Below are 14,726 nucleotides of genomic sequence, written 5' to 3' on the forward strand. Positions count from 1 at the left end.
TAATTTTTGGCAAATTCATTTGAAAAATGCTAAACTCTTACCGTGTGCTTTGCACACATAAAGATATGAGATACCTTTAATTTTTTTCCGAAACGTGGTTGGAATGTTACTTAATAAATGATATTTTATTCTGGGTACTGGGTATACAAAGATGATTAAGACAGTCCCTGCCTTCAGGGAGCTTCCTCTACAGTAGAGGGACATAGACACATTAAAAAGTTATAATTAGAGCACTGGAGTTTTATAGAAACCATAATAGAAGCATGTTCTGCGTATAGCAAGGAATGAAGTGAGAAGTGGTAAAACTCAACCTGGGGAGAAAGTTAGAAAAAGACTTCAAAGAGAAGATAACGCTTAAAAGGTATTCTTTGAGTAGTTGTTGCTGTTCTGCATTTTTGTGGTCTTTTGTTTTTTTATTACTTTTTTGTGGTCTTTTGCCAAATCATTGTCCTTCTTAGTGTCTCAGTTTTCTTATTTTAAAGTGAAGGGGGTTGATTAAGACTAGCAGTGTTTTCCAATAACTTCCTCCTCTTTCAAAAGAGCAGGTCCACGTTTATCTGTTCTATATACTAAAGTTTTCAGTTAGACTTTTAAAGGAAAGATTTTGTTACTTTAAAATAAAGATGGAAAACCTAGATGCTAGATGCTTTTTAAAGATTTACCCATCCCAAAGTTAATTCTCTGAATTTTGTAACCAGAAGTAGACAGGAGGTATGTACAACCAAAGAGCTGAATTATTCTTCCAGAACCTGCTCAAATGTTATCTCTGTGAAGCCTTTCCAGGTGGAATTAATCCTACCTCTCAGTGTATTTCACTGGGACTTTATACATGATCCATTACAGTTCACATCCATCGTATTATAATTTATAATACGATTATTATTATAATTTATAATACGTATTATAATTTATAATATAATTTATATCTATCTTTTGAATGTTTGATTAAGTACCAGAGGTGGACTTGATTAGAATATTTTTTGTTAAAAATAACACCTTGAAATAATTGTTTGCCATTCTGCATTTATTAAGTAATAGCCTGTGGAATTGTACTTCTCTGTGTAATTTGTTTTAAGCTTTTTTGAAATGTTAATCATACCTCCAGGACATCTCTCCTGCTTTTTTTTTTCAGTGATCTGTATAAATGCTTGATAAGTGTTGATTTCCTTCTCTTCTGGAAGGATTAGGGACTTTTTTTTTTTTCTTGTGAAGTAGGTACTGCAGTCTACCTAAGTGGTCCTCTAAGAAGTTGTAGGGGAAGTAGTGAGTGGGAAACATTAGGAAAGCCTTTAGTGGCAAAGGTTTGAAATAGTGTAGAGAATGAGTTAGGTATACTTGAGAAGTACTAAAGAGAGAAGTTAATGAGTTCTTCAGCATGAAAATTGTGTAAGTAAAGCAGTATTTTAAGATTAAGCTGAAAGTATCAGTAGTAGCTAAGATCCACAGGATGAGGCAAGACTGTTTTAAGAGGTAATTATAATTGTGTATTGACTGGTGTAGTGTTTCTCTAATTGATGTGTTCCCCTGGTCACTCGTTTTTGCTTTCCTCTTATTAACCCAGTGTTTGCTAGGCTAAAAACTTAGAATCCAGAGTTCAAGTCTGTTTTGCTCACTCAGCTTCTCAGATAGTATTTGTGGAATGTATAAATGCTCATATGCCAGACATTTTCATGGAACTCCTGGGAATATTCTGCTAGATACTTTTTAGATCAGATTTGTATCCTGGCCAATTTTTAAAAAAAGAACTCAATTTTCAGAGGAAACAAGCATGAATAGGCAGGTTACAGAAAAAAAAATGTGTTATACAAATAATAATAATAATATGAATAGTGATATTGTAGTATGTTTAATTCATATAAAAGCTTGTGGCAGTTGGCATATAATAAACATTCAGATGTTAGCCATTATTTTAATATGTTCACAATTATTAAATGATATTTATAGCACTGTAATAGCAAAAAATTGGCAATAACTTTATTGTCCATTCTTTGGCTAAAAATTGTTATTATACCATTCTACAGTGAAAATGGTATATAGCTGTAAGGATAAATGGTTTTATATATCAATATGGGGAAATGTCCCATGATTTACTATTGAATGAAAAAAGCCAGTTGCAAACCAAAATATATTGTACAATTCCATTTTTATAAAGAAAAATACCCCAGAAAACAATACTTCCCATTATATATTTGCTTAAAATATAATTTTCTGTGTTTAGATATGCACAGAAATGATTAGAAATGATATTAAGCAAGCTTATTTCTAGAGAAAAGTGGAGATTTGAGTTGTTTACTTTTTAGTAATTAAAAAAGATTGATCAATAGACAAAGTATGATTTGTTTCTTGCAGGAAATTTAGATAAGAAAAATTTTTAATTCCCTACAATTATTCCATCCAGCACTAACCACTGGCAATGTTTTTTATAACCTTATTTCTTTTTTGCTATCCAGTTTTAATTTATAGTTTTAAAATGGTATAATACCATATTGAACAATTGTGTGAACATTTTCTTGTTGTGCTTTTCAATATATTTTGTCTAGTTAGACGTCCAGGGTATAGATGTATCATAATTTAATCGTAGCATTTTATAGTCTAGATTGTCAGATTTTCTTTCACTTAGACATCTGTTTATTCTCAACTGAATCCTTTGAGTGTAGACTCAATCATAATGGATTTGATAGATATGTAGGATAACTTTTGGTGATCTGACTTTTTTTCTAGGATATTCTTTGATGTTTTGTTCTGGGACTTCCACTCTGACATAGGTCTTATATTCATACTGGTTCTGAGAATGAAGTCAGTCACACTCAAAGGAAACTGAGTAGATTATAATCCCTTTCTAGTGTGTGTGTATTTCTCTCTTTTTTTTTTTGTGACAGGGATGATGGGCTTAGTTATATGGTTGGACCAGAATTAAACTTTGCAGAATCGTTGGAAGTTGATTGTAGTTTGAAAAGTTCACCTGGTATTCTAGAGATGTGTTTACAGAAGTTTTATATTTTTATTAACCACCACCACCGATGATCTTTGTTCTCCTAATAATAACTGGTATTTGTTGGATTCTTACTAGGTACTAAAAAATTTATATAATATCTCATTTAATCTTTATAGTAACCCTGTGCTAAATACTATTTTATGAAAATATACTACTGAGCAAGTACTGAGCACTAACTAGACTATAAATGAATTGTGTTCTCTCATTTGGTTCCTTCTAAGCAAAGTTCTTACCATGGCAGATAAGGTCTAAGTGCCTCCATTTTTTGGTTCTTAACTTTCCAGCTTTACCATCTGTTAATATGGTTTTGTGCTACTTTTCTTGGCACATGCTAAACTCTTTGGTCAAACATTACCTCCTCTGTGAACCTTTTAACTCTCCATTCAGTCTTCCCTTCCTACATGTGAGTTATTTACACTCTTGTGTGCCCCTGTAGCAGTTTTTTCAAGGTATTTTGTATTTTTGTAAGTACTACTTTGTCTTTCCCCTCTATTATGCTGAAATTTTTGTAGATAGGGACTTTATTTGAGTCTTTGTGTGCCTTCTCTTCTCTTGTTAATAAATCAACTGTCTATACAGGTAAGACCCATTTCTCTGCTTGTGCACTAGATCCCATCCCCTCTTTATTGATCCCAACCGCCAATTATTCTACTAGTTGTTCCCCTTTCACCCTGCATCATCAGTTTTCCCCTTTTACTTCATCATTCCCATGAGCATACAAATATGCTGTAATTGTTCCTGTCTTTGGGAAAAATGTTTGCTTACTCAGATCCCCTTGGATCTGTGCCCTTCCAGCTACTCAAATTTCTCTATTTCCTAGATAGCAGAGCTTGTTAAAAGTTATCTGTATTCAAAATTTGCAGTTCATCTACTCCCATTGTTTATTTCTTAAACTTAGACTGGGCTTTTGCCATTTTGCTATTGAAAATAGCTATTTTCAAGATCACCAGTAACTTTTACAATTGGTTAGTTATCAAATTCTTTTCTTATTTGACCTTTCAGTATCTTATGGCAGAGTTGATCATTCTTTCCTTCTTGAGATGCTTTTTTTTTTCAGTTGGCTTCCAGGTCAACACTGTTCTTAGTTCTCTCTCTGCCTCATTTGCAAGATTTCTCCTTATCTCCTTGACCTCTAAATTTTGGAGTGCCTTAACTGTCTGCCTTTGCTCCCTGTCTTATGGCTTTAAATAGCACCCTGTATTTAACAATTTTACTTAGGTTCCCCCCATGCATTTTCATATAGTTTTATTTTTCTTCATAGCACTTATTTTTAGTGCCATTTGTTATACTATATATTTACTTGTTCTTGAGAGCAAGGACTTTGTTTTGTTCATTACTGTGTCTCCAGTGCCTAGAATGGTACATTTCTCATAGCCTTGCTTCCATCTCTGACCCCTTTATCCTTTTCTTCTCTGGCATGATTGTTATATAAGGATATGTTTTTCAGTCTTCCTTTTTAAAAATAATTTTATTTCCTGTTTTCATTTCAGATAAAAAATTCTTTTTTAAGGGATAAAACTGAATAGATATCCTTGAAGCTCTTTGGATACTGCCCCCTTTTATTGTATTCCCTACCCTCTTTTTCCAATGTTAACCATTATCTGAATTTGGTACATATACCATTCCTAAGTATATTTTTATAGTTTTTATTAAATATACATTTATCTATAAGCAGTATATGGTATTGTTTTCACACGTTTTAAGATACGTAACTAGAGATTATGTCACATTGGATGTCTCAGTTTTTTTTTTTTTTTTGATTTAACACTGCTTTTGAGATTTGTTCATACTGATGAGTGTAATACTAGTTATTTGTGTTAAATTATGTTTACTCTCTTGTGTGAATATTTTGTAGTGTATTTGTTTTCCTACCTCTGATCATATAGATTATTCCTAATTTTCTGTTGTATTTTGTTTTCTGATTATGTCACAATTTTATCTTTTCTCTGATTGTTACACATTTATTTCCAGTGCTTCAGTGAACATTTTTGTGTGTAACTTCTTGTGTACACATTTGAGAGTTTATTTATGTACCTATAAGTGAAATGACTAATTTTTAACTTTAATATAGATATTGCCAAAGTAGTCTTCGAATTGGTTGTACTATTTTACATTTATTCCAGAGTTCCTGCTTCTATATATTATTATCAGTTCCTGATACCATTAGAATTCTTTTTTATTTGAGTGTAATGGCTTCTCAGGTGGTGAAGTAGTAAAGAATCCTTCTGCCATTGCTAGAGACTCAGGAGACATGTTCCTCCAGGAAGATCCCTTGGAGTAGGAAGTGATAACCCACTCCAGTATTCTTGCCTGGGAAGTCCCATGGACAGCAGAGGCTGGTGGGCTTATAGTCCATGGGGTCGCAAAAAATTGGACACCACTGAGCGACAACATGCACACACAGTTGCTTTACAATGTTGTGAATCATCTATACATATATTCCCTCTTTTTTGGATTTCCTTCCCATTTAGGTCACCATACAGCATTGAGTAGAGCTTCCTGTTCTCTATGATCGGTTCTCCTTAGTGATCTATTTTATACATGGTGTATATATGTCAATCCCAATCTCCCAGTCCTTCCCACTCCATCCCCCCTTCACCCCTAGGTATCCATACGTTTATATTCTGTGTCTGTGTCTCTATTTCTGCTTTGCAAATAAGCTTATCTATTCCCAGGTGGTGCTAGTGGTAAAAGACCCACCTGCCAGTGCAGGAGACACAAGGGATGCAGGTTGGATCCCTGGGTCAGGAAGATCCCCTGGAGTAGGAAATGGCAACCCACTCCTGTGTTCTTGCCTGGAAAATTGTGGACAGGGGAGCCTGGCAGACTACAGTTCATAGGGAGGTCACAAAGAGTCAGACACAGCTGAGTGATTAAGTACACACAGTCCGTCTTTCTAGATTCCACATATATGTGTTAATATACAATGTTTGTTTTTCTTTTTCTGACTTGTTCCACTCTGTATAGAAGTCTCTGGGTCTATCCATGTCTCTGCAAATGGCACAGTTTTGTTCTTTTTTATGGCTGAGGAATATTCCATTGTATGTAACATATATATATACATAGACACACATCTTCTTTATCCGTTCCTCTGTTGGTGGACAGTTTGGTTGCTTCCACGTCCTGGCTATTATAAATAGGGCTGCAGTAAACATTGGGGTGCATGTATCTTTTTTAATTACAGTTTTTTCCAGGTATATGCCCAGGAGTGGGATTGTTGGATTATACAACAATTGTTGGATCACAGAACGATCATGTTTTAGTTTTTCTAAGGACCCTCCATGCTATTCTCCATAGTGGTTATATCAATTTACATTCCCACCAACAGTGTAAGAGGATTCCCTTTTCTCCACACCCTCTTCAGCAGTTATTGTTTGTAGATTTTTTGATGATGGCCATTCTGACCAGTGTGAGGTGATCCCCCGTTGTAGTTTTGATTTGCATTTCCCTAATAATTAGTTATGTTTAGCATCTTTTCATGTGTTTGTTTGCCACCTGTATGTCTTTGGAAAAAACTATTAGGTCTTCTGCCTGTTTTTTGATTGTATTATTATTATTTCGGTATTGACCTGCATGAGCTCTTTGTATATTTTAGAGATTAATCCTTTGTCAGTTGCCTCAATTGCAAATATTTTCTCCCATTCTGAGGATTGTCTTTTTGTCTTGTTTATCAAAAGCTTTTAAGCTTAACTAGGTCCCATTTGTTTATTTTTGTTTTTATTTTCATTACTCTAGGAGGTGGATTGAAAAAGATTCTGCTGTAATTTGTGTCAGAGTGTTCTGCCTATGTTTTTCTCTAAGAGTTTATAGTGTCTGGGCTTACATTTTGGTCTTTCATCCATTTTGAAGTTTTTGCGGTTTTTTTGTATGGTGTTAGGAAGTGTTCTGTTTTCCCAGCACCACTTGTTGAAGAGATTGTCTTTTCTCCATTGTATATTCTTGCCTCTTTTGTCATAGATTAGGTGCATAGGTTTATCTCTGGGTTTTCTGTCCTGTATCATTGGTTTATAGTTTTGTTTTTGTGCAAGTATCATACTGTCTTGATTACTATGGCTTTGTAGTGTAGTTTGAAATCAGGACTTCCCTGGTGGCCCAGATGGTAAAGAATCTGCCTGCAATGCAGGAGTCTTGTGTTCAGTTCCTGGGTCCGAATGATCCCCTGGAGAAGGGAATGGTGACCCACTCTAGTATTCTTGATTGGAGAATCCCATGGACAGAGGAGCCTGGGATCACAAAGAGTTGGACACGACTGAGTGACTTCTACTTTACTTTGAAATCAAGAAGGTTGATTCCTGTAGCTTCATTTTTCTTTCTCAAGATTGCTTTGGCTATTTGGGGTCTTTTGGGTTTCCATACAAATTATAAAATTTTTTGTTGTAGTTCTGTGAAAAATGCCATTGGTAATTTATAGAGATTGCATTAAATCTGTAGATTTCTTCGAGTAGTGTAGTCATTTTCACAGCTTTATTCTTCCAATTCAAGAACATGGTCTGTCTTTCCGTTTATGTTGTCTTTGATTTCTTTTCTTTCTTTTTTAGAGTTTGGACATTTTTTTTCTGTATTTAATGATTCTTTAAAGTAAAATCCATATTTCACAGATAAAATGATTTTTAAAATTTATTTATTTTTATGCAGTTTTAAATAATTTATTTATTTTTTAATTGAAGGATATTTGCTTTACAGAATTTTGTTTTCTGTCAAACCTCAACCTGAATCAAATACATAAATCCCCTCCCTTTTAAACCTCTCTCCCATCTCCTACCCCATTCCACCCCTCTAGGTTGATACCGAGCCCCTGTTTTAGTTTCCTGAGACATACAGTAAATTCCTATTTATTTTACGTATGGTAATGTAAGTTTCCATATTACTGTCTCCCTACATCTCATCCTGTCCTCCCTTCTTCCCATGTCCGTAAGTCTATTTTCTTTGTTTCTTCATTGTGCCCTGCAGATAAATTCTGAAGTACCATTTTACTAGATTCTGTATCTATGCATTAGTATACGATATTTGTCTCTCTCTGACTTGTCTTTGATTTCTTTCATCAATAGCATATAGTTTTCTTTCTTTCTTTTTTAAAAATATTTTTTAGTGGCACAGGATCTTCATTGCATTGTGTGAGATCATCCATTGCGGACTCTCTGTGGTTGTGGACTCTCTGTGGTGCTTGGGCTCAGTAGTTGCAGTGCATGGGCTTAGTTGTGGCGTGACATATCAAATCTTAGTTTCCTTGCCAGGAATTGAACTTGGGTACCATGCATTGCCAGATGAGTTCTTAACCCCTGGTGCAGCATGGAAGTCCACATGTGGTGACACTGAAACAAGAGGTTAAGGTGGGCACTTGTCACCTATGGGAAAGCTGCATTCTGTGGTTTGGGTGTGCCCAGATACTTGCCCCAGAAGGGTACTTCCCTATATTGGGTGCCATAAACTGACCAGGGTTCTTGGCCTTTCCCCATCAATAGAAATTGACAGACCAGAAGTTCAGGTGAGATTTTATTGGTGCTCTTGCACTGGGCACAGGAGGGTCATATAGTTTTCTGAGTACAGGTCTTTTGTGTCTTTGGTAGGTTTATTCCTAGGTATTTTATTCTTTTTGATGCAGTGGTAAATGGGATTGTTTCCTTAATTTTTCTTTCTGATCTTCTGTTGTGAGTATATAGGAATGTAAGAGGTTTTTGTGTGTTAATTTTGTATCCTGCAACTTTACCAGATTCATTGATTAGCTCTAGTAGTTTTCTGGTGGCATCTTTAGGATTTTCTGTGTGTAGTATTGGGGCTTCCCTGGTAGCTCAGTTGGTAAAGAATCTGCCTGCAATGCAGGAGAAGATCCTGGTTCGATTCCTGAGTTGGGAAGATCTGTTGGAGAAGGGATATACTACCCATCCCAGTATTCTTGGGCTTCCCTTGTGGCTCAGCTGGTAAAGAATCCTGCAATGCGGGAGACCTGGGTTCTATCCCTGGGTTGAGAAGATGCCCTGGAGAAGAGAACAGCTACCCACTCCAGTATTCTGGCCTGGAGAATTCCATGGACTATATAGTCCATGGGGTTGCAGAGTTGAATATGACTGAGCGACTTTCACTTTACTTCACTTCATGTGTAGTATCATGTCAGTTTGTTAATATGATGTATCACATTGGTTGGTTTGCATATATTGAAGAATCCTTGCAAACCTGGGGTAATCCCACTTGATCGTGATGTATGATCCTTTTAATATGTTGTTGGATTCTGTTTGCTAGTATCTTGTTGCGAATTTTTGTGTTTATCAGTGATGATGATGTTGTTCAGTCACTAAGTCATGTGTGACTCTTTGTGACCCCATGGACTATAGCGTACCAGGCCCCTCTGTCCTCCAGTACCTCCTGGAGTTTGCTCAGATTCATGTCTGTTGAGTTGATGATGCTATCGAACCATCTTTTTTTTTTCCCTATAGAAAGCAGAAAAATAGTTTATTCCAAAAGATGGCAGAAATAAGAAATTCATCCCCAAAATATTTTGGTATAATACACTTTGGTTCAATTCTGTGGGACAGATTTTTCCCTTGAACGTGTTCTCCTACTGACTGCCCCATGGGAGACTTATTGTCATGTAACAGTTCTTAAACACTTCGCTGATTCCCATTTTGTGAGCAGGCAGGCGCTGTCTTCAAATCCATCTGTTCCGAGAAGAGAGTAATAACATTTTTATTTCTCAGAAGATCAACATTTTTCATCTCAGAAGAGTACACACACATTTTACAGAGGCAGCGCAGTTTAGATTAAATAGGCACATCATTTATCAAAATGTAAAAAAGGTAATAGAAAAAAATACTGCGTTGTAGAATAAGATATTCAAATGTGGGTGAACATTTAAGGCAACTGATGGCCACAGTGGGCAAGTCAAGGGAGGTGGTCTGGGTATGGAGTTGATTTTGCATCTAGAGGAGTTCTCTCCTTGATATCAGTGACTGAGTACCAGCAAGGAGGTCTTCTTTCTCAAGGCCAGTGATACTTGAGGTACCAGGTGGTTTCATTTTTCAACTGTGGTCTAAAGAGAGAGCTGGATTGGGCCAGAATTGCAATCAACCAAAAGAGATAGCAGCAAACTGAACAGATCACTAACAGTGATGATGACTCCCCATTTGGGACCTTTAAAGATGAACCAGGGCACCAGGAAGCCGACAATGCCCCAGAACATGCTTATCGTGATGAGAGGCATGGTGAGGCTGGTATACACCATGGTTACTGTGGGAGGTGCAAACCTCTGCCCAGCCACCTTGCTATGTAGCCATCTTGGCCTGTATTTTCTTCTTTTGTGTGGTATCTTTCTCTGGTTTTGGTGTCAGGGTGATTGTGGCCTCATGAAACGAGCTTGAGAGTGTTTCTCCCTCTGCAGTTTTTTGGAAGAGTTTGAGGTGTTAGATTTTCACTAAATGTTTGTTAAAATTCACCTGTGAAGCCTTCTGGTTCTGGACTTTTGTTTATTGGAAGATTTTTAATCACAGTTTCAATTTGATTACTAGTGCTTGGTCTGTTCATATTTTCTGTTTTTTTCATGGTTCAGTCTTGGAAGGTTTTACCTTTCTAAGAATTTGTCCACTTCTTCCAGGTTGTCCATTTTATTGGCATGTAGTTCCTTGTAACAGCTTTCTATGATCCTTTGTATTTCTGTGGTGTCTGTTGTATCTTCTCCTTTTTCATTTCTTATTTTATTGATTTGAGTCCTCTCCCTTTTTTTCTTAATGAGTCTGGTTGAAGGTTTATCAATATTGTTTGTCATCTCAGAGAACCAGCTTTTAGTTTCATTGCTCTTTGCTATTTTTTTTAATTTCTATTTCATTTATTTCTGCTTTTATCATTATGATATCTTTTCTTCTAACTTGGGGTTTTGTTTATATTTTTTTCTCTAGTTATTTTACGTGTAAGATTAGATTGTTTATTTGAGATTTTTCTTATTCCTTGAGTTAAGATTATTTTGCTATAAAATTCACTGTTAGGAAGTGCTTTTGCCCTTTCTTAATGCCATCTTTGTGGTAGTGGCAGTGGTGTCTGCAGTCTAGTCACCAACATGCAGCTTTTTGTCCGTGCCCGGGAGCTACACACTCTTGAGGTAACTGGTCAGGAGACACTTGCCCAGATCAAGGCTTCTGTAGCTTCGTTGGAGGGCATTGCTCCAGAAGATCAAGTCCTGCTCATGGCAGGGATGCCCTTAGAGGATGAGGCTACCCTTGGCCAGTGTGGGGTAGAAGCTCTGAGCATTCTAGAAGTAGCTGACCGCATGCTTGGAGGTAAAGTCCATGGTTCCCTGGCCTGTGTTGAGAAAGTAAGAGGTCAGACTTTCAAGGTGGCCAAACAAGAGAAAAAGAAGACAGGCCAGCCCAAGAGGTGTATGTAGTACAACTGGCTCTTTGTCAATGTTGTACCCACCTTTGGCAAGAAGAAGGGCCCTAATGCCAACTCTTAAGTCCTCTGTAAACTTGGTTTTCTCTAACAAAGCCACTTAGACCAATCAAAAAAAAAAAAAAAAAAAAAAGAATTGCTTTTGCTGAAATCCCATAGGTTTTGGGTTGTAAATTTGTTGTCATTTGTTTTGAGGTAATTTTTTATTTCCTTTTTTATTTCTTCCATGATCTCATGGTTATTTGGTAGCATATTGTTTAGCCTCCATGTGTCTGTTTTTTTTTTTAACAGTTTATTTCCTGTAATTGGTTTCTAATCTCATAAACACTGTGGTATGAAAAGATGTTTGATGCGATTTCAGTTTTCTTAAATTTACTGAGGCTTGGTTTGTGACCCAAGATGTGATCTATCTTGGAGAATGTTCTGTGTGTACTTGAGAAGAAAGTATATTCTGCTGCATTCTGGTGGAATGTCTATAAATGTCAATTCAGTCTATCTGGTCTAATGTGTCATTTAAGGCCTGTGTTTCCTTATTAATTTTCGTCTGGATGATCTGTGCATTGGTGTAAGTGGAATGTTAAATTCCCCAGTGTTACTGTTGATTTCCCCTTTTGTGACTGTTGGCATTTGCCTTATGTATTGAGGTGCTTCTATGTTGGATGCATAAATATTTACAATTGTTTATCATCTTCTTGGATTGATCCCTTGATCATTATGTAGTATCCTTCCTTTTTAAGTCTTTAAAGTCTATTTTGTCTGATATTAGTATTGCTACTCCAGCTTTCTTTTGGTTTTTGTTTGCATGAAATAACTTTCCATCCCCTAACTTTCAGTCTGTATGTTTTCCTAGGTCTGAAGTGGGTGTCCTGTAGATAGCATATATGTGGTCTTATTTTTGTATTCATTCAGCCAGTCTGTCTTTTGGTTGGAGCATTTAATCCATTTACATTTAAGGTGACTATTGTTATATATGTTCCTTGTACCATTTTCTTAATTGCTTTGGGTTTGTTTTGTAGGTCTTTTTCTTTTGTGTCTTCCACCTAGAGAAATTCCTTTAGCATTTGTTGTAAAGCTGGTTTGGTGTTGCTGAATTCTCCTAGCTTTTCAGTTTAGTTCAGTCACTCAGTTGCATCCAAATCTTTGCTACCCTCTGGACTGCAGCATGCCAGGTTTCCCTGTCCATCACCAACTCCCGGAGTTTACCCAAATTCATGTCCATTGAGTCAGTGATGCCATCCAACCATCTCATCCTCTGTCGTCCTCTTCTCCTCCTGCCTCAGTTTTTCCCAGCACCAGGGTCTTTTCCAGTGAGTCAGTTCTTCATATCAGGTGGCCAAAGTATTGGAGTTTAAGCTTCAACATCAGTCCTTCCAATGAATATTCAGGACTGCTTTCCTTTAGGATGGACTGGTTTGATCTCCTTGCAGTTCAAGGGACTCTCGAGTCTTCTCCAACACCACAGTTCAAAAGCATCAATTCTTTGGTGCTCAGCTTTCTTTATAGTCCAACTCTCACATCCATACATGACTACTGGAAAAACCGTAGCTTTGACTAGACGGACCTTTGTTGGCAAAGTAATGTCTCTGCTTTTTAATATGCTGTCTAGGTTGGTCATAACTTTTCATCCAGGGAGCAAGCATCTTAGTTTCATGGCTGCAGTCACCATCTGCAGCCCAAGAAAATAAAGTCTCTCACTGTTTCCATTGTTTCCCCATCTATTGCCATGAAGTATTGGGACCAGATGCCATGATCTTAGTTCTTTGAATGTTGAGTTTTAAGCCAACTTTTTCACTCTCCTCTTTCATTAAGAGGCTCTTTAATTCTTCTTTGCTTTCTGCCATAAGGGTGGTGTCATCTGCATATCTGAGGTTATTGATACTTCTCCCAGCAGTCTTGATCTTAGCTTGTGCTTCATCCAGCCTGGCATTTCACTGATGTACTCTGCATGTAAGTTAAATAATCAGGGTGACAATAGACAGCCTTGATGTATTCCTTTCCCAATTTGGAACCAGTCTGCTGTTCTATGTCTGGTTCTAACTGTTGCTTCTTGACCTTTTTACAGATTTCTCAGGAGGCAGGTAAGGTGGTCTGGTATTCCCATCTCTTTAAGAATTTTCCACAGTTTGTTGTGATCCACACAGTGACAGGCTTTGGCATAGTCAGTAAAGAAGTAGTAGATGTTTTTCTGGAACTCTCTTGCTTTATTGATGATCCAGTGGATTTTGGCAATTTGATCTCTAGTTCCTTTGCCTTTTCTAAATCCTAGCTTTAAAGCTTTTGGTTTCTCCATGGAATCTGAATGAGATCCTTGCTGAGTAGAGTAATCTTTGTTGTATGTTTTCCCCTTTTGTCCCTTTATCTTGCCACTCGCTTCTGGTCTGTAGAGTTTCTGCTGAAAAATAGACTGATAACCTTATGGTGATTCTTTTATATGTTATTTGTTGCTTTTTCACTGATGCTTATAATTTTTTTTTCCTGGTATTTTTGTTAGTTTGGTTATTGTGTGTGTCTTTATGTTTCTTCTTGGATTTATTCTGAATGGGACTCTGCACTTCCTGGACTTGGGTGTCTTATTTCTTTTCCCTTGTTAGGGAAGTTTTCGACTATAATCTCTTCAGATATTTTCTCAGATGCTTTCTCTTCTTTTGTGTGTGTGTTCAGTTCTTATTCCAGTGGATCTTCCTGACCCAGGGATTGAACCTGTGTCTCTTTCATCTCCTGCGTTAGCAGGTGGATTCTTTACTGCTAGCTCTGCCTGAATGATGGTGCTTTTAATGTTGTCCCAGAAGACTCTGAGGCTGTCTTTACTTCTTTTCGTTCTTTTTTCTTTACACTGCTTCATCGCAGTTATTTCCACCACTCTGCCTGCCAGCTCACTTATCCTTTCTTCTGTCTCAGTTATTCTGCTGTTGATTCCTTCTAGTGTATTTTTTATATATTTCATCTTTGAAAATATGTTTTTACACTGCCAGATACTGGTATTAGTCTATGAGTGTTTGATTTTATTTGATAATATTCATTGCTTGGAAGGCATTTATAGAATTCTGTTAGGTTCTTCTCTGACATTTGCTGTTTAGAATGTCATTACAATGTAGATTAATCACTTCTGATTGAAAAGTAGATGGAAGCTCCTCAGTTGCACAGTTAAAAATACTTTGAAATAAGGAAATTTCCTTTGTGCTTGCACCAATGTGTGAAAAACACTGCTGGCAGCGTAGTTTGCTTAGAAAACATATCTGTGGCCAATTTGTATAGGAAAGGAGATAGGTCTTTTTCTTTTGACAGCACAGTAAATGTATAAAGCGGCTTGCCACTGCTTGTAATTAAGGTAACTGTTTTTGAAACTGTTTTTGAA

General features: G+C 36.7%; 1 protein-coding gene and 2 pseudogenes across 1 annotated transcript in view; 2 read left to right on the forward strand and 1 right to left on the reverse strand.

Moving 5' to 3' along the window:
* NRDC (nardilysin convertase) overlaps window positions 1-14,726 on the forward strand; it is a 110,377-nt gene that overhangs the window by 2,593 nt on the left and 93,058 nt on the right.
* Window positions 9,968-10,211, reverse strand: LOC110122010 (V-type proton ATPase subunit e 1 pseudogene; annotated as a pseudogene).
* LOC110122003 (ubiquitin-like protein FUBI pseudogene) lies at window positions 10,835-11,498 on the forward strand (annotated as a pseudogene).

Source organism: Odocoileus virginianus, chromosome 5 (genome assembly GCF_023699985.2).
Source record: "Odocoileus virginianus isolate 20LAN1187 ecotype Illinois chromosome 5, Ovbor_1.2, whole genome shotgun sequence".
Classification (NCBI taxonomy): domain Eukaryota; kingdom Metazoa; phylum Chordata; class Mammalia; order Artiodactyla; family Cervidae; genus Odocoileus; species Odocoileus virginianus.